The sequence below is a fragment of the Protobothrops mucrosquamatus genome, unplaced genomic scaffold (assembly GCF_001527695.2).
Source record: "Protobothrops mucrosquamatus isolate PMUCROS unplaced genomic scaffold, P.Mucros_1.0 scaffold1267, whole genome shotgun sequence".
Taxonomy (NCBI): domain Eukaryota; kingdom Metazoa; phylum Chordata; class Lepidosauria; order Squamata; family Viperidae; genus Protobothrops; species Protobothrops mucrosquamatus.
In genome coordinates, this window is record NW_015387473.1 from 141,802 (window position 1) to 162,656 (window position 20,855).

The 20,855-nt window shown below is 37.3% G+C and overlaps 1 pseudogene; it reads left to right on the forward strand.

Moving 5' to 3' along the window:
• The first annotated feature begins 2,842 nt into the window (after positions 1 to 2,842).
• Positions 2,843 to 2,971, forward strand: LOC114922900 (annotated as a pseudogene).
• The last annotated feature ends 17,884 nt before the right edge of the window (positions 2,972 to 20,855 follow it).

The following is a 20,855-nucleotide window of genomic DNA, read 5'->3' on the forward strand; positions in this document are numbered from 1 at the left end:
TCTTGTTTTCTTCTCTCATGTTGTTATTATTATTATTATTATTATTATTATTATTATTATTATTATTATTATTATTATTATTATTATTATTATTATTATTATTATTATTATTATTTAGATTTGTATACCGCCCTATCTCCCTTACGGGACTCAGGGCGGTGAACAGGCGATAATAAAAATCACAATAAATATCTTTTCTAAAATCAAATTAAATAAATAAAGGCCTGCTCTAAAATACCCCATATAAAAACCTATACTAAAACCTAATCAAAACTACGCCAGGCCGGCCACACGAAATAGATGGGTTTTCAGGGCTCGGCGAAAAAGGCGCAGGTCTGCAGTTGTACGTAGGTCGGGGGGTAGGTCATTCCAGAGGGCAGGAGCTACCGGGAGCATGTGAAATGGGAGCATGTGATGGGAGCATGTGAAAGAAAAACAAGTGACCAGGATTTACTTTGCCAAGTTCTTTTGGACTGTGAATCTTAAACCTTTTTTAAAAATTATTTTTATTGAAATTTATCATAATGAAAAATATAAATGAAAATAAAGGTAATATGGAAATGTGAAAGGGAAAAAAAAGAGAGAAAGTGTGGGGTAGAGGAAAAAGAAAAAAAATGTCTTCCAGTTTTTCCAAAACTTTCAATTTTTTTTCAGTTCAGTAAAAAACAAACTAAAGTTACAACCCCAGGTTTTAACTTTTGCATATTTAGTGAATATTTGCCGTTTCTATAACAACAAACTAATCTAATCTGCAAATTTTCAATTTTTTTTTTCTGTTTCAAGCAAAAAGTCTAGAAGCTGTTTCCAAGCAGAAACAAAACATTTATTTTCTTTAATTAAAACAGAATTTTGAATCCTAAATATGATCCTGGTTTTGAAGCTCTTTACACCAAAAGCTGGGAATCATAGGAAACTAATTTAACAGAACTAGGTACTTACTGTTGTAGCCAGGCAAATGAGCGAGAAAAGAGAAGACATTGGGAATGCAACAGTAGGGATAAAGATACTCAACGAGACAACTTTGCTTCTAGGTGCAATTCAATATGTTGGTTGTCCATAGCAACCTGAGCATCTTCCAAGCTAACTGCTCCCAATTGCTTCAACTTTGCAGTAGAGTCTTGTAGGAGAGATTCATTCCAGGTCTTTTTACTTAGAGATGGGACTTCCTGAACCTTTGTAACTACAGTTGTCTCCCTTTTTAGAAAAATATATCCCTAGAGATCTGGACAAGCCTACCTTGCTGGCTTTCAGAAAGGCCATCAAAATCTGGTTGTTGTTTTTTTCCAGCAGGTCTTGGGACTGGAGTTGTTGTGAGTGATTCCCTCCTATAATTTGGAAATTAATGAATGCAGAATTTTATTTGATCCCATGGGTGCTGTCTTTGCAATGCATTGTGATTTACATTTGAAACTTTGGACTTTGTTACCTTATTTTCATTCGTAGACTATGTAAGCTGCTTAGAGTTGTTTGGAATGGCATATAATCACTGATGGTAAACACATAAATAAAGCAAGCGTTGACTGAATTCTTGCGGTCTAAAAAAAGATCATCCTCCAAAATCAACAGAGAATCATCTTAAAGATGCCAATCTAATTTAAAACAGACCAACTTAAAGTACCACCACGTAATTCTAATGAATGTAGATATGTAGATACCGGTATATATTTCTTATGTCAGAAGCAGTTTGAAATCCAGTTGCTGGGGAGAAGTAAGAGGAAGGTGCCATATGTCTTGCTTCAGGGCTTTTCAGAGATACGTGGTGGCAATTGTGAGAAATAGTGTGCTGGATTCAATAAGACGTTGGTATGATCCACCAAAGTTCTTTCAATGTTCAGATGGACATTTCAGGAGCTTCTTTACTGGTCTGGACCTTCTTTGCTTGAAATTTGTTAAAAGTAAATCGTATATATATTCGTTTTTCATTTATATTTTTCTACAGCAATTTTTCAAATGTCATATATAATATTCATGATTTGTCCAGAAGTTTTAGGAAAATAGCAAATAATAGAAACGTGGGAGTGATATAACAATGATTATATCATGACTTCCAATGCATTATATATTGTGACCGTATATTTTTTGATATGGTATAAACTGACAATGAAATAATTTTTCGATAGAATTGAGCTCACATCCTAGTTACTATAGGGCCATCATCATATTGTCTTCTGAGCAATACATGGAATACATTGGCCATTGCCTTCTCCTAGTTACTTTTCAACCCTCCTTTTTAGTTCTCAATCTTTAGCTTTCTGGTGCTCTTCCATCCAGAAACAAGCAAAGTCTGCCCTTGTAGAACTTTGTCAAGATCAAATAACAAGAAATCAACAACAAATCCAAACAAAAAAGAAGAATCCGAAGAGTATGATTTGGCAATCTTTTGAACTAAAAAGCATGGTAAGGATTCCTCTGTTGTCTAAGCCAGCTGGCCTAGCTGTTCCAAACAAGATGGGTCATGACATCCTTAGTAATTAGCTTTGGTGTGTATGATTAAAAAAAAAAAAAAGCCAAGCGAAAAAGGCAAGGGGTTGTGAGGGCATCATATGGGGGAAATGAAGAGTTTAACTATTTAACTATTGTTGAATTTACAGTCTTGATCAGACTGTACTCCTGTACATATAGGCTACTTGTACTGGGAAGAAAGCTTCCATTAATTACAACAATTTCAAGAGCAGATACTGTCTCCCATTTCAACTACGTCCATAGCCAGGATGAAGAGTTAAAGTTTCCCCTCTCTAGAACTTAACTCCAATCAAGGAAAAATATATTTGGACAAAATGTAATGTGTGTAACTGTCACATTGGATGCACTGCTCTAAAATAAAGGTGTCTTCATTCTACAATTACTTACCTGGCAGGGGAGATACTGTGATTATAAAGGTGGTTTCCCTGGGGTGAGGCTCATCCCTTGCAGTGTGGCTGTGCTGATTCCTGAGATTTCTCCAAATGCAAGTAACTCAACTATTGTAGACTCCCAGTTACCCTGCAGTAAGATGGGCAGTCAATAAATTTGATAAATAAATAAAATAAATAAATTAGAAGAACACTACTGCTCAAAAGATTCTTCAGGAAGTTTGGTTGGTGGCTCTAGAAGGGTAACTGGAAGATAATGATTACTCGATCTCACAGATTTTAAATGTAACGGAGAACTTGGAGGAATTAGCTGCCAAATTAAACAGTCAGTAATGAAAACTGCTTTGTGTTTAAGTTCATTATTCACTCAACCACAATAGTTTCAGTAGCACAAAATTGAATTCTAGCAAGTTAGAGCCTTGGCTTTGTGCATGTTTGGGGGTTTATGTGGCCATATTAAACAGTAGGAAGTGCCTGGTTTGGAATGTCAGAATATGTACTATAATTTTCAGCTATTGTCTTGGGTTCTTTTTAATCATTTTTTTTTTTATCATTTAGCCCTGATGGCACAGTGATTAAAGTGCAGTATTGCAGGCAAATTCTGCCTGCAGTCTGGAGTTCAGTCCTAAATAGGCCTTCCATCCTTCCAAGGTTGGTGAAATGAGGACCCAGATTGTTGTAGGCAATATGAAAATAATGCACTATGGGGTGGTATAAGCCTAAATGCTACTGCTATTGCTGTCATATTTGAGATCATGTGATGATTTCAACGTTGAGTTGTGCTTGAAATAATGCAAATGAAGTTAGTTTTACATTTCCGGTGTCATAATATGTTGTTAACCAGAACTCATATGAATGTACATTCACACAATTTGAGCCTTGATACCCAGGACTGATGTATGATGGGTGTCTCTTAGGTTAGCAAGCATCGGGAGAATATGAAATGGTGAAAGCACAGCTGGGCTTTGCAGAATTGTGAGCTCATCATGAAAAGAAGACCCATTAATGAGATTGCAACTGATGAAGCAATAATACCAAAAATAAGTTGAGAATGCATTCCATTTTATTAATCTGACTTAGAAGCATGATGGATGTCTAATAGAGAAAAAGCCGTGCTTTGAATTCTGAACAGTTCAACCTATCCGTGGAATATTTGGAAGGAATCCCATTGCACTCTAATTGTTATTTTGTCATATATCAGTGTTGGAAAGCCGAGAGAACCAGAGTAACATGAGAAATTATTCAGATTTGGTTTCTTAAAAATATGTTCAGGTATGGCATGTCCTTTTAGTTTGTTTCAGTTTGCAGTAATCTGGGAAATATTGGAGAAGAAAATGTTATGAAAATGTCCATACAGCTGGCCTCTACTTACAAGCATTTGTTTAGAGACTATTCAAAATTACAACAGCACTGAAAAAAATGAATTATGACCAATCCTCACACTTACAACCATGGTCATCCCCATGGTCCTGTGATCAAAATTTGGATATTTGGCAATTGGCATGTATTTACGACAGTTGCAGTGTCCTGGGGTCATGTGATTGCCATTTGACACCTTCCCAGCTAGCTTCCAACAAACTCAGGTCAATGGAAGCCTGATTTCCTTAGTAACTGCATGATTCATTTAACAACTGCAGTGATTTGCTTAACAGTTGCCATCAAAGGTCATAAAATCAGGTGCAACTCACTTAACAACTGCCTTGTTTAGCAGTGGAAATTGTGGCCATAAGTCAGGGGACTTCAAACTTGGCCCTTTTATGACTTGTGGACTTCAACTCCCAGAATTCCTCAGCCATTCTGGGAATTGAAGGAATTCTGGGAGTTGAAGTCCACAAGTCATAAAAGGGCCAAGTTTGAAGACCCCTGCCATAAGGCAAGGACTACCTGTAGTACTTAAGCAGGATAATAGAAAACATCACATTTCTCTGGATAATGGGCCTAGGGACCATTGACACCAGAAGATATTACTCCATATTCATACAGGCTGTTTCTTTGATTATGAACTGTTTTAGAAGCTTTTGAAATCTATGAGGCTTCCTACAGCCTTTGTGTAATAAATCTTATGGTAAAAGACAGGATATGTGTTCTGTTCTTGGAAATACATGTGGAATAGTAATGGGAGGGAATGATGTAAAGAAGAAGAAGGGGTGGAGATAGAGAATACAGCAAAACAAGGGTTAATTTATCTAACTTTTTGAAAGAACCACTAGTGGGGTAGATTCAGAGTGCAGAGCTACTGTAATTAGCAGTTTTGAATGCATGTTGCTTAGCAATTTTAATATATGTAAAGTATAAGAGACTTTTTTCTCTCTTATTTTTGGGATGTCCTTTATAACAAACCAAACTTGTGGAAGTTTTAATTTTCAGATTCAGCTGCCTCAGCTAAGGAAATTAATGAAATTAATTCTTAAGGACTTCAATGAATCTCCTGTTAAGTATGACTGAGTTGGGATCCAGCCCAGAATATTTAGTATCCAAAACGAATACTAAATGGGTAATTAGTGGGTCATACTAATTAACTGATTGTGACCCACTCTAGTGTTTGGTAGAATAGTTTCTTCCTATTAGGCTTCTAAAGTGTGCATGTGGACACAAACATGTGCATGTTGGTAGAAGAAGAATGGCTGATTAGTAAAAGAGAAATGTAGTATTAACACACTACCAGCTCAAACTGTCACACAAAAAAATCAAAAGCAATGATTGCCAATCTCATCAAGAGACTGATGAGAACAATAAGAGTAAATGCTGAGAAATACTTCTCATTGTTGGCAATTCAGCTTCTCCAATGGCCTTCAGAATTTTCAGAAAAGCACTGAGTTTTTCCAATCTAACTTTGAATAATTGGTTAAAAGCCACTTTGTTAACCTGCTTAGAAAACTGAATAAAAACTTTTATGGGCTGGTAATCTTTAGAAAAGATTAACCTTTGCAAAAAGGTCTATAACACAGATGAAAATACAGGAGGAAAATAGAATTCTATAACATTGAAATTAATTTACAGGCTGCCACATCATTGTGTAGCAATGGGATTTCAACATTTTTCTATCTAGTTGGGAACACAGCGCCTTCTAAACACTTATGTCCACTTATTCCATCAATACTATGGAAACAATTATAGATTTCCTTGAGATAATACACTATTAAAAAGTAGCATGCAAGATGGAAAAACCAGATATTCACCTGGGCATATAATTCATCTATATTTTCATTTCTTATGAAGGTTTTTTTTAAAAAAAATAATAATAAAAAAAGGATTTTAAATTGTAAGACACAATACAGAATTCCTATAGAGATTAATTAAGAATAGCGTTCAATGGAAAAAACACTGCAGGTTTTTAAGAAGACACTGGACAACAGCCATTTGTCTCAAATTGTATATAGTATCCTGCTTGAGCAGGGGGTTGGATTAGAAGAGCTTCAAGGTCCCTTTCAGCTTTATTCTGATTGACTTCAACACACTTTTCTTCTTGCATGTGTAGGCTAAGTAAGTGAAAGATGTGATGGGTAGAAATGAAAAGGGATTTCATCACAGATCTGACTAGGAGGTAGATTTGTTCCTCAGGATCCTGATAAACTAATGGATGACAAAGTCCACCTCATGTTCATCTGTTGTCCAGTGTCTTCTTAAAAACCTGCAGTGATGAAACACCCACAACTTTTGAAGGCAAACTTTCCACTGGTTAATTGTTCTCACTGTTAGGAAGTTTCTTCTTAATTCCAGGTTGTTCCTCTCCTTGTTTAGTTTCCATCTATTGTTTCTTGTCTTGCCTTCTGGTACTTTGGAAAATTATTTGACGCCCTCTTCTTTGTGGCAGACTCTCAAATATTGGAACACTACTATCATGTTACCACTAGTCCTTCTTTTCTCTAGACCAACCATACCCAATTCCTGCAGCCGTTCTTCATATGCTTTAGTCTCCAGGCCTTTAATCATCTTAGTTGCTCTTCTATGCACTTTTTCCAAAGTCTCAACATCTTTTTTGTAATGTGGTGACCAAAACTGGATGCAATATTCCAGGTGTATAAAGTGGTACTAATACTTTCTGTGATTTTGACAGCAAGGACATTTATACAGCTTCCAACTGTAGTACCTTTATATAACTACTATATTTCCTTGATAGGTCTTCCCAGGGTGAATTGTATCAAGATGTCTACATGTCCAGAGTCACTAAGGCTGGACTTGCAAAACCTTGAGCCTTAATGCAGACAGGATGCTCTTTTCTTGTATAAATTTAGCCATCCAATCCTCTGCCTATACTTAAATATTAAAAACAATGAGGAGTGGCTCTTTCTCGAAGCCATCAAAGTCAAAGTCATAATTTGAAATGATAAAGATATCCATTTTAAGGCCCAAGGAACTTTGCATAGTTAATATCATTATAATTAGTCATAGTTCTTGTAATTTATTGGAAAGGATTCTCATCCCCTCTAGTGTACTACAGTGATGAATGCTGGTAGTACAACTTTTGAAACTGGAATCAAGAGAATTAGTAATAGTTGGAGAATTAGCCTGTAAATCAATAAAATCCTTTCTCTAGCATCTTCAGAAGCTGGGGTATACATCATATGCTGCAAAAGGAAGGGAAGCATGAAAGTTAGAATCACATCCTGTGCTAAACGATTAGGCCTGCTTTTTGTAGCAGGCATAAAATTCCAAACAAAACAAAAAAAGTAACTCTGAATAGTTGGGGTAAAATCTCTAGCAAATATTTAAACAGTGTACAACGAGTTTCAAACAAATTAAGCTGGTTTTACATGTTATCTCTAATGAGAAGGGCACTAGATGCCTTGAAAGCATGATTAGTATTCTTCATTAAGCAACACACACACACACACACACACACACACACACACACACAGACACAAATATACCATCTCCTCATTTGTATCTTATTATCATTATTCTGCATAAACTAACACAATTTGTCATGAACTCCCTCATTTGCTGTATCCTCAAAAAAGCAGATTATGCTTATTTTTCATTTGGACAGTGGAAAATCAAGCCAGGTGTTTGGCAGCACCAGAGTGTTCAGGTGTAACTGTGCCAGTGATGGTACATTACTAGCAGCGTGGATGAAGAATGAGGCATGGAGAATCGTGGGACTGAGGTGCCTTGAGGCCCTTCCCTTCAGAGTGGTCCTGCTGATGAGACAGGTGTTGCTATTAAAGAAAAAGAAAAAAAAAAGACCAAGAGAAGGAAAGAAACTTTTATGTAAAGTCAGCCTTTCACCTTCAGCTAGAAAGTAAAAAAGTTCATATGACTGAAGTGGAATGCGTTTGTCACTGGAAACACGGTTCTTTTTCTTCTTTCAAATGGAAAGACATATTTATCCAGCCTGGTCTTCGGAGTTCTTGCAGAGGATGGCTGATTGCCCACTTTTAAGTCTTATTATTCGGATTATTAGCAGGGAATAATAATAAAAAAAAGCAGTCGCTGCTTTCTCCATCTTACAATAACAAAGGCAATTCCCAAAATATCACCAAGATGAATTCTAAAGAAATTTGCAAATGAGATACGTGGGAAAAAAAGCCTCTTTCAAAGGGAAAGAAAATGTCCAACCCATTATTTATAGGATGGTAGGTCATCCCATTTTTCACCAGGTGGGACTAATCTCTCCAAACCTTTAGGTCAGTGGTTCTCAACCTTTTTAATGCTGTGACCCCCAACCGGTCATAAGTCGAGGACTAAACCGGTCGTAAGTCGAGGACTACCCAACCGGTCGTAAGTCGAGGACTTTCCCTGCCCGGGAGCACCACGCATGTGTGGTTCCGCATAGCTGGCAAGCGGCAGAAACGGAGCAGGCCGACCACCAGCTGGCCCAGCCCAAGGGAGGTAAGGCACCCGCTGGAAAAGGGGAAAAAAATGGCGGACAAAAAAAATGGCAGACAGCCTTGCTTGGCGACCCCCGTGAAATGGTCGATCGACCCCAAATGGGGTCGCGACCCATAGGTTGAGAACCGCTGCTTTAGGTGCATGAAAGTGAATTGGCCTTAATCGTTCCTTTGTCCTTTTCTATACACTTTGAAAACAATCTACTTCATGTTTGCTCCAATCCACCTAACCAGTATGTCTTGAGTAACTCATTGCTTCCTTATTCTCCCAGACTTTCCTTAAAGTCATGTGGCTGAAGAATGTCCTGGAGTCGCAGTGAGGGTGAAGAAGGTAAGTGATTTTATGGAAGATCTAGATAGGATTTTTTTTTTCAGATCCAGAAAATTAAACAAAAAAAAATAATAATATTTGAACTCCTGATTTGCAAAGTATTTTTTTCATAGAGGAACATGCCCTACCCTGTTTGGTTTGGATACCTCTTGGGTATGTACAAGTTATTATTGTTATTATTTTTGCTGATAGCCTTAGCCTTTCAGAATTTCTTCTGGAACAGTAGGGTTCCACAGAACACAGCTGGAAAATCACAAGTATGCAACATGGTGCCTGCAGGTCCTGTTGTACCTTCTAATACTGCCTTTGATCCCCACTGGGATGCCTGTTCCACCTGCCTTTTTTTTAAAAAAATATCTTTTAATAATTAAAGTGAAACGGAAAACTTCCAAAATAAGAAGGAAGGCATCAGATTCTTCTTTATCCAGGAAGCTAAGGGGCACTACGGGAGACTAGCTTGATGGATATTTTGTGACAATGCCCACTAGATCAGGGGTTTTGTGAACAGGTCACCACATTATTTATTTATTAAATTTATATGCCATTCCCTGTGAGTGCCTGGAGGAAAAAAGAAGATTGCTTACCTCTGTCCTAAGCATCTAACTGGGAATAGAACATAATCATATCAGTGGCCATGCTTTGCAGCACCAGGGCACTACTGGGCACTACATCACTGTTGCACAGGGGACACCCAGTAGGGACTCCTTTCATGTGCCTGTCAAGAGCTGGAGCGAAGGACGGGAGCTCACCCCACCTACGGCAGCACTCAGGTCTTGAATGCAGGCTTGTTAACCTCCAACCTCCCAACTTAACCATGTGAGCCACCATGCTCATCAAGACCTATAGGAGTTATTGAGCAAAGCATCTGAAATGAGTTCCTACTCTTTGTTTTAACATGTGTGTATTTAATATCTTCATTCGTAGACATTACATATGTTCATTCGTCTGTGGCTGTCGGTTCTGCTTTTTTGCAGCTCATTCAGTCTGCCATTTATTCTTCCGGATGTTCAGTACCTGTTTCTTCTGAATTTTGCAGGACCAAAGCATGAAGTCCTTTGGGTTGATTTCTCAAGTAGGATTTTGTTGTGGCAACATGTGAGGATTAATTCCTCCTACAGAGTGCAATCAGATTTTCTAGTCTTAGTTTCAAGAAAGAAGTGAAATCATCTAGTCAGAATCTGGTCTATTTGAGAGCAATACATCAGACAAGCCTTCATGTTTTGTTTTGTTTTTATTTGTAGCTAATCTTGGACAGAAAAAGGTTAATTTCTCTGAAAGAGTAGGATTTTCAGGGAACGATGCAAGCGGCTTTTAACTAAGTATACAAACTTCCATTGCTCCTTCCTTTTTTTTGCCCCCTTCTACCTCCAAAGAATTATAGTAAATTCCTAACTGATCTACTATTCTCAGGTTAGTTATTTCTCTGCCAGCAAGAGTGCTGCTTCTCCTAACATAAGAGAGTACCTACCTGAAAATATAGTTGTTACTAAATACGCCAAGAGTTATCAGGGAATTTAATTAAAACTTAGCTGGCAATGTCCCATGGCTCACACAGAAATGGTATTCCCTCTTTGGTTCTTCTTCTCTCTCTGCGTAGATGGATCCCCTGTCATGCAGCTTGCCTCCTCCATGTCTTGACTCATAGAGAAGCTTATGCCTCTTGCAAGATATCCATCCTTGTTGGGGTGGGAATTGTATACATAGCAGCAATAAATCAATATCTAATGGCTCATTTGTTGACAGCCACGGTGTGTAGAAGATTGTGAGTTACAATGTAAAAGAACCTGCTTTAGTGGATCAGGTTTTTTTTTTATATAAAAATGTATGTCTCTAAGAGAAAGAAAACATGTGAATCAAAGAGATCTAATCTTAAAGAAATCATTCATAATTGAAGCTGGTATACTTTTAAATATTAGTAACAAAGGCTAAAATGAATGCCAAAAACTAAGTACTGGATTGTTGCGTCTGTTGGGTCCTACCATGACTAAGGCTGCATGTTTCCTTTCAATTAATGGTTATCATAAAAGAACCACAGATGGATTTGGGGGAAAAATTATGCAACATTCTGAATGAGCATTGATGGCAAACATTATTTTGTTAAGTGATAAAAATGGGAGGGTGACATTAAAAAAAGAGTACAGGTAAAGTGATTGGGTCATTTGGAAATTTAAAAATGAAGAGATAGATAGATAGATAGATAGATAGATAGACAGACAGACAGACAGACAGACAGACAGACAGACAGACAGACAGACAGACAGACAGATAGATGATAGGTAGCTAGTTGGTTAGAGATTAGCTAGCTAGCTAGCTAAACAGACAGATAGATAGATGGGAGAGAGGGACGGAGAGAAAGAGACCACATGTGGAAAGAAATGAATGTAAATCTAAAAACATAATTGTTTTATGTTAGAGAATTGGTGAAGAACACAAGGATTAAGACAAGGTTCTTAATATGGATGGACCATTATTTGTATCAGGTTGTATAAGGAGAAAATCTTGGCTGAAAGCTGGAAGAAAAGTGAACGAAACAAGTGATAAATCTGAATGCCAGTAAGAAGAAAAAGTTTGGGTCCTATTTGAAAAAGTATTATAAAATGGATTAAATTCCCAACAGAATGAATGGAAAAGAGTATATGAAGAAAAAGGATGAAGAAGCTGCTTGGAACAGAGTGAAATAAATTATATATCAGAGTGCTACAGAAGAGTTTGAAATTATGCTGAAGTGAAGAATGAAAAAGATGCTCAGTGGAATGATGCAGTGGACGTTTGTCAGCCATCCCAAGTAGATTAGACAAGAAACATGAAAAGATCAGCTAATTCTACATCATTATAAGGCTAAATTAACAGAATCTTGCAAATCTGAAAGTACAAATCTCCTTCCATCTTTTTTTACTGCCTGATAAGTTAAGGTGTATTGTTTCTACGTTCCTTTCTCTGCTGTAACTCAGCTGCGGGTTTGCTTCTCTTTTATCTGACTATTCCTGAGGTAGCATCTCCTTGACTCATTTCTCAAGGTCATTCTTTCTACCATTACAAAGTCATGGTAGATGAGAAAAAAACCCCATATATTTAAGAAATAATTGCTGCAAAAATGGGGGTGCTAGAAAGGCACTGCAGAAGGAGAAAACAAAAATAGCAAAGAATGCTTAAGATTTTAAAAAAGTGGATAAAATGCCAGTTATTTTTGATGGGAATAAAAATTAGCTTGGGAAGCAGATGAAGAGAGCTAAACGAAGGGCCTCCAGTAAGGTGAATAGAATTAAAATAATTTAAAAAAAGATGAAATGATTTGGGATAAAATTGAAATGAAGGATGCTGAAAGAGGTACTTTATGGACATTATGGTGGTATCTTGGAAAAGATGAATAAAGTCATCAATGCTGTGAAAATGGGAAAAGTTTTTAGGTATAAATGGTGTGACAGGAGAAAAGTTAAAATATGAAGGAGATCTTCCTATGAAGTGATTAGCCAACTAGTTTAATGTATATGTGCGAAGACTCCATTTGTACCAGATAATTAAGAGAAGGCTATTGCTTCTGTATAGAAAAGTAAAGGTAGCATGAGAGAGAGAGAGAGAGAGAGAGAGAGAGAGAGAGAGAGAGAGAGAGAGAGAGAGAGAGAGAGAGAGAGAGAGAGAGAGAGAGAGAGAGAGAACGAACTACAGGAGGATTGGTTTATCCAGTGGAAAAGTGGCAGAATTTTGATTTAACAATTAGGGAGGTGACAACGAACAAAATTTGCAAGGTGTGGCTATATGCTGAGTTGGAGCAATGCAGAACAGATTTTTGCTCTTTGGCAGGCCATTGAGAAAGGTACTGTATGAACGTAAGAAGTATTTCTTGATTTAGAGAAAACATATGTTAAGCATATGTTAGAGTAGGAGTGGATGTTTTCTGGAAATACGGAGTTGGAGATGGGTTACTGAACGCTGCAATAGTGACATTTGATAGATGTCAGTCATGGTTAAAAATAAATGATATGCTTAGAAAATGGTTCAGTCTTGAGCATGGAGTACAACTTATGATCATCACTGGGATCATAATTTCTGTTATTAAGCAAGGAAGTTGTTAAGTAAGTCATGCCTGATTTTACAATCTTTTTTTGCCATGGTTGTTAAGCAAATCACTGCAGTTGTTCAGTGAATCACATGGTTGTTAAAGTTTCCTCCATTGATTTTTGCTTGTTGGAAGTCGGCTGGGAAGGTCACGAATGTCAATCACACGACCTGGGACACCTCAACCGTCATATGTACATGCCCGTTGCCAAGTCCCCCCTAAATTTGATTTTGTGACTATGGGGGTGCTGCAATGGCTTTAATTGTGAGGATCGGTTGTAAATCACTTTTATTGGCGCTGTTATAACTTTGAACGATTGCTGAGTGAATGGTTGGAAGTCAAGGATTACCTATAAGATAAGGATATTGTCAGGCCCCCTTTTTCAGGTGCCCTGCCATTCTGGTGGGGGGGGGGAAGTAGGCCTCCTTGGAAAAGCATTATTTGCATACTTTCACTGTTGCTGTAACTCTGTAGCTGCTTGGGAATTAGGGAGGGGCATCATCTTCGGAGTCGGGATGGACTTTTTCCCAGCCAGTTCCAGCCTGCTACCAAGGTCACTATGTCCCAAAGATGAACTGTTATCTATCCCGGGTTTCCGTGTTCTCAAAACAACCTAGCGGCATTGTATTGGCTTCCAGTGGATTGATCAGGGGGGGGGGGTTGGGTTTCAAAGTGGGAAGAATAGCTTGTTGCTTTATGTGGGAATGTTAGATTCCACTTGGCTTTATTGCAACCATCACCTCTTGGTAAAAGTTCTTTTGATTAACCACACGGAGTCAAGAGTCGTGCTTTCCTGAAGGGACAGCTGGGGCAGGTTCTTATAGATATATCTTGGTTGTTGAATGTATTTCTGGATAAATATGCAGGAAACATTTCTGGAAATATTAGAAGTTTAGTTTAGTTTAGTTTATTGTATTTATATCCCGCCCTTCTCCTTACGGACTCAGGGCGGCTAACAGCCTAATAAAACAGATACAAAAATACCGAAGTAACTATAGTTAAAAACATAATTAAAAAGATATATAATATTGGCCTATGTTAATTTAAAATATTTTAAAACCCAGCTAAAAAATTCCCCTAGGCCAGTCCTGCTAGCTGAAACAGCCATGTCTTAAGGGCGCGGCGGAAGGAAGGGAGATCAGGGATCACCCTGATCTCTGGGGGTAGCTCATTCCATAGGGTGGAATGTGTGTTGGTCATGGATGTAAATGTACGTGCTTTTGATTTACACATAATATCATGCTGTTGGCTAAGAACTTGAAGGATTTGTAGCAAACGTTAGATAGACTACATGATGCAATAAACAGTATGGAATGGAACTTAGGTTATCAAAGCCCTAGGTAGTTGGGTTGTTCGTTTGACAAGGAAATTGGAAAGCACATTGGCAAAGTGGTGAAAAATTAGAACCAATAGATAAAATTGTATATCTTGATAGAAGGTTTATTAAAAATGGGGAAATGGATAAAGCAATTTTTGGATGTCAACTGGTAGTAGAAAGATAGTTGTTGCAAGTAATAAATGTTTATCCAAAGCAAAAACGGGTTTGTAAAAGAGCATGCTTCTGCCCACTTTAATATGTGGAAGTAAGAAATGTGTATCTCAAGAGACACATAAGAGCAAATAGGATGTAGTAGGAATGGAGCATTTAAGAAGGATATCTGGTAAAACAAGAAGAGACACATTCGAGAGTTAATAGGAGCTGAAGAAATATAGTTTGACTACAAAAGTGAACAACCAGTATGAAAGAAGGTGATTAGTGTTGGATGATCATACAGAGATAATATACGATGAGTCAATCGTAAAATCAATGTATATAGCAGGGGTCTTCAAACTTGGCCCTTTTATGACTTGTGGACTTCAACTCCTAGAATTCCTCAGCCAGCGTGCCTGGTATACAGGAAAAGTGAAAGAGTTGAAACAGAGGGACCTGAGCATTTTAAACAACAAAATACAATGGAGTGCTATATTACTCTAGTAGAAGCAAGAGTGGTTATAAAGATAAAAAGGTGTGGGGAAAATACGGATGAGGGTAAACTAGATTTAACTACACGTCCTTCTCTTTTTCTTACTTTTTGCCTTTAATTTCTTTGGCTTATTATTTCTTGCTCCTCTTCTCCATTCTGAAGAACTTGGCTTACCCTAAAATAAAATAGCATGAAGGGGCATGTGTATATATGCTTAGATATCTGCCTTTGGTCATGCTAGGAAAGGATGCTGAGGAGCTGACTTATGTAATTAGCTGGCCACTGGACAGAATAAAGACAGAATTGTCTTTAAAGAAACTGTGGATAGAACGTTCAGAACATTCAACCTAGCTACTGTATATAGCTAGCTGGTTAGAAATGGTTATTGTATTGTTAAAAAAACCCATCTCCTGTTCCATGAAGGCAAGGGCAGCTTTATGCAGATGGAGATGCTGGAGGTAGATCATTGTTCCTTATAGTTGGTAATAGCAGGTGAGAGCCTATTAGTCTGGTTTCCTTTAAAAACAAATCTGAGCAATTTTAACTAGAGCTCCCCTCCCCCTCTAAAGATGCCAGCCCCTTCATGGAGGAAAAGGAAAACTTCTATTACCTCTTCAGTCATTAGACTTGGAAATGGAGAGTCACTTTTCTAGCCTGGAGCCAGAAGGTGAGCTATCTCAGAGGCAGGGTTGATAGCTTTTGAATACCACATGAAGTCTATAGATACAAGGCTGGTATCATATGACAAGAGCCTTAAGCAGATGGATGACAGTGTGTGTGCACTATAGGCTGCTGTTAATTTACTAGCTCAAGTTAATGCGTCTTTAAAATTAAAAAATGAGTCATTGCAGAACGGGCTGAGGCTATAGCTTGCAGATTGTAGAACTCAGATAGGAGGGTGGGTAGATGTGGTATAGGCAGTTGCTGTTTTCTAAAAAATAAAATAAAATAATAAAGAGCAGAGTAATTTTTTCCATAGTTGCAAGCTTTTGCAGATTAGGACCGAATGTTAATTTTGCTTAAATAATGGCTTGCAAAGTGGTTTTTTTAAAACACGGGTGCCGATTACTTAGGCAAACTAAAATGAACCATCCTTGCTATTCATTTTTGATGATCATATGTTAAGCACGTTGGGGAATAAAGGCAGCTTGAAGATCATTATTAAATATCTTAACTCTATTTAATAATCAATATTTTATTTCATATAGGGATGCTGGATAAATGGATCTTTTAAATCTATTTAGACTAATGTGCGTATCGAAATACAGTTTATGTTACAGTTTTTATACTGACTGACTCTTTTGACACCATTCTTTGTTCAAGACAAAGTTTTAAAAAGGTTTTAGACAAAATAGATTTTAAAATGTCAGGAGGAAAAAGTGTCCTTTAGGATAAAATAAATTATTTTAAATGTGACTGGAAATTGACTGATTTCTAAATTCCTAATATCCACGGTTCTGAATATATTACGGGTTCTTTCCGTTTAAAAAAATGGGAATGGCTTTTCTAAAACTGGACTGATTCAGTAGCACTCTGACGTCATGGGGAGGGTTATAGACATTTTTTTAAATGTATGCCAGAAGAGGATAATAACTATAGGTGATTATTTGTCAGATGATCTTTTCTATGACATTTTTCATTAATATTTTGGGTCCCCAATGGACTCTTGTTTGCATTTGGAGATATCTGCAGTTCTTCTATGAACATAAGAGTTAGATTAGAAGATTGTTTGATTACAAACTTTGCAAGTATGTATTCTGCTTGGACCTCTGTCACATCCTAAATTAATTAGCATATTGTCTGCTATGTCACACTACAGTGGATGTTGTATGTATGTGTGTGTGTATTTACTTTTAATGACCCTGAAATCCCTTGCATTGGGGTGGAGTCAAGGTGACTGAATGGAGCTGAGTGTTTACTAGTCAGATGCCCTTCCTGATGCCTACATGGAGTTTGCAGCAGATATTTTCTCCTTGTACCCAAAGAGAGAAATATTTGCCGCAATCTAACTCACAGTCTCCTGATTGTGAGGTGAAAGCTCCACCTTTAGGCCACCATGCTTGTTGGCTGTTGTATACAGTGCTTTTTTTGTAAAAAAAAAAAAAAAAAAAAGGTGCCGGAACTCACACACGTCATACAACTTGCCTTGCCTACCCTACAAGGTTCCATCCAAAAAAGGTGCCGGAACTCCGTTCTGGGCATTCTATGACAAAAAAAGCCCTGGTTGTATATATAACATAATAAAAATCCTTACCTATCTGCTGGCTTTTGAGTATGGCTGACACAATGTCATCTTTTAAACAGAACACATGCATTTTCTATTGCCTAACAAGCATTGAGACCAACACAGACATGTGGACCCAGTATATAATTCATTGATGTTGTATTAGGAATTAACTCCACAGCTACAGAAAGGATTGCCTCTTTTATTTCTAAAAGCCTACATCATATTCATATCTTTTTTTCTGTTCACTTTTTAATTTGTGGGTATATTCAAGGACTGGATAGTAGTGATAATAGGGATTGGAGTACATTTCATGTAGGGAATTGCATTGCTTCATATTTGGACTATACACTTTTTTCTTGCTCATAGTGACATAGCTGATTCACTCTTTAAAATGTTTCTTCTTTATACATAGAGTTAAACTTCAAGTTGGTGAAAAAAATTGCATTGCTGGAAAACTATTTGAGTTTTGAAGTCCAGTTTTTATATGTATATGAATACTATTCTTTATTAATGTCTGCTTAGGTGTCCGAGGTTTTGCTCCTGTACTCATTTTTTTCTTTCTTTTTTTAATTCAGGGGCTGTAGATAAATACATCTTTTCTGGTTGTAAAGATATTTCAAATATATTTATTCATCAAGCAATAGCTTTCAGATGCCAGATTCTTTCTTTTTATGGGAACAAAAACCATAAAAACAACAAAAACTATGGAATTGTAGCCGTTTTGTAAAGTCTAAGAAATGAGCCTGTTTTGTGATGACATCATGGCAACAAGTCTTTGTTCTTATTGTTTACTAATTTGTTATAGACACTACACAAAATCCTGTTGTACCAGATTATGCCACAGTATTTAGCAACAGGACATCCTATCTACATTATATACTGGACATGGAACTCACATTTTGGATTATTGTAGCTCTCAAAGACTATGAAAAAAAAGTGCATTCAAATAATAGTTTTGGTTTCGCTTCTGTTATCAGAATCATGAATGAAATAATTGGAATTTTATGTAATTTCATATAGTGAAATTCAGCACCACTGTATGTTGGAAGACTAGGATCAGTGAGAAAGTGCCCTATTCAGAGAATTGGCTTTGTAGAACCTATTTGGATCAGTATCCGTTCAATAACAGGAGGGATAGAATAGAAAGAGAAGGACAAAAAACAAACAAACTTTTCCTTTGAAAAGAGATCTAACATCCCTGGCACTGTACATGCTGTCATACCTGTCTTTTCTATTTCAATAAAGAAAGAAACAAAATCACGACATTATCAGTGCTAATGCAATGGGAGCACCCATTTCAAAATCAAGGTTTGGAACGTGAGTAAGAAAGACAACTTAAATAAAAGTACCACAAAGTACAAAATTGCATTTGCGTTTATTGATTTAGATTTTTGGCATCACCCCTCTCTAGAATCTATGAGGTTTACGATATAAAACAGAATAATACACAACTATAGTAACAGAAATGTTTTAAAAAATAGAAAAGTAACAGAATAACAGAGTTGGTAGGTCTTCTAATCCAACCTCCTGCTCAAGCAGGAAACCCTACACCAGGGGTAGGCAACCTTGACTCTTTTATGACTCGTGGACTTCAACTCCCAGAATTCTTGAACCAGCATGGCTGGCTCAGGAATTCTGGGAGTTGAAGTCCACAAGTCATAAAAGAGTCAAGGTTGCCTACCCCTGCCCTATACCATTTCAGACAGTAAACACAATGGTAGTGTGGACAATATCAACACAAAATATCAATCAATTCTAACAAGGATGGAGGTGGGATTGCATGCACCCCATTCCAAGACTTGGGGGAACAGTCACTTCTTTAACATACCATTACATGATGACATAACTTAACAAGCAACATATCATTAAAAGTAGTATCTTCCATTGGCTATGAATAAAAAAAGTATGGGGAAAACACATCAAGCATATTCATAATCAAGACCAAGGGTAGGCAACCTTGGCTCTTTTATGACTCGTGGACTTCAACTCCCAGAATTCCTGAGCCAGCATGGTAGCTCAGGAATTCTGGGAGTTGAAGTCCACGAGTCATAAAAGAGCCAAGGTTGCCTACCCCTGATCAAGACCATTATGCTTGTATGGTGATGGACAACATGTTTTATAGGTGATCGCCTCCATTTTCAGACCTCTGCATCTTCATTTACAAGCCTGGAAAAGGTTCTTAGAAACCTTAGAAAAGAAACACATCAGTTTAAACCAGGGATATTAAAATCATAGGCCCCTAGTTATTAGACTACAAATCCATTATCCACGAACATAGCCACTGGAAAAGGATAGGAATTGAGTCCGTCATCCATGGGTTTTTCTCTCTCTCTCTCTCTTCATGTCTACATTAGGGACCTAAAGCAGAAATGGTTGAAGGCAATTTCTTACATTTGCTTGAGAGTTTCCTCCTTGCTCATAAAATTAGTCAGTAATGTTATGATTTTTATGATATATTATCCTTCTTAAAAATGAGAAGGTTTACATAGTTTTAAAATTACATAGTTCCAAAGTGGCTATGCTTGTTCCAGACTAGGCCTTGAGGCTGAAATGAAAAGAGTTGGCAAGTTACCACATCAAACTCTACGCATCTCAACCTCGGCACAGCACAGCATTTTAGCATGTCAGCCTTAGGTTATCAGAGGAAAAAAGTCACTGGGAAGGAATGCCCCATCTGGCTGGAAAAACAATCCATCCAGCCTTGCGTATCCTTTGATATGCAAGCCAAAAACTACACACAGGAGTTTGCTTGATTTGACACAAGTGGTTATGATAAATTCTTTAATTATGTGGTTGGATAAAAGGCCTCCACCAAAGAGCTGAAGCCAAAATGAGTCAATTTAGATTTGGGGTCTTAATCTAGACTTTGATAGGGTCAAAATGTCCTGTGAGATTTCTGCTTATCTGTTTGGAAAGCTTTAGCCTCCTGTCTTTGAAACAGGATTTGACTTCTGCGTTGCAGCCGACCGAATTTTCACAAGATGTCGAGATTTGCATTTCTGACCTATCCCTGCCTCCCATTCAACATGGACTTTCTTACTTTTGGGCATCCCACCCAGCTTCAGCAGAAGCTCTAGTGCAGGTTCTTGAAATAGCAAATGTACTGTTGCACTTAAGCAAAGGAAACTGATCCACAAAATTTAGTCAAAGACTTCTTCAGACATTTTGCTGAAAACATGGAAAATTAAAACTGTGTAGACAATAGGGCTATACTACCACTGCCCCTGATTTTCATGCATTGGGCTGGAAATTTGAGAAAAGACATATTCAGGTCTAGTTGTATTTGAATATAGTTAACTGCATGATTCAAGATCCCCCCCAAAAAAGTTGTGGATGGTACAGAGATCTTTACTAACTTTCATACAAATGAAATACAATTAGCTTTCACATCACTTGCTGAATGAATTAAGCTTGGGGAGAAAAAGGGAAGAGTTTCTTATATGCATCAATTTTCTAATCAATTTCAGACTTTCCACATATTCAACTCAAATGCCTAAATAGGACTTTAATCTTATTGGCAATTATTATCCACATGAGGATCCAGATTGTTTTCTTCAATTATTTGAGGCAAATGTAGGCTTATCTTATCATAT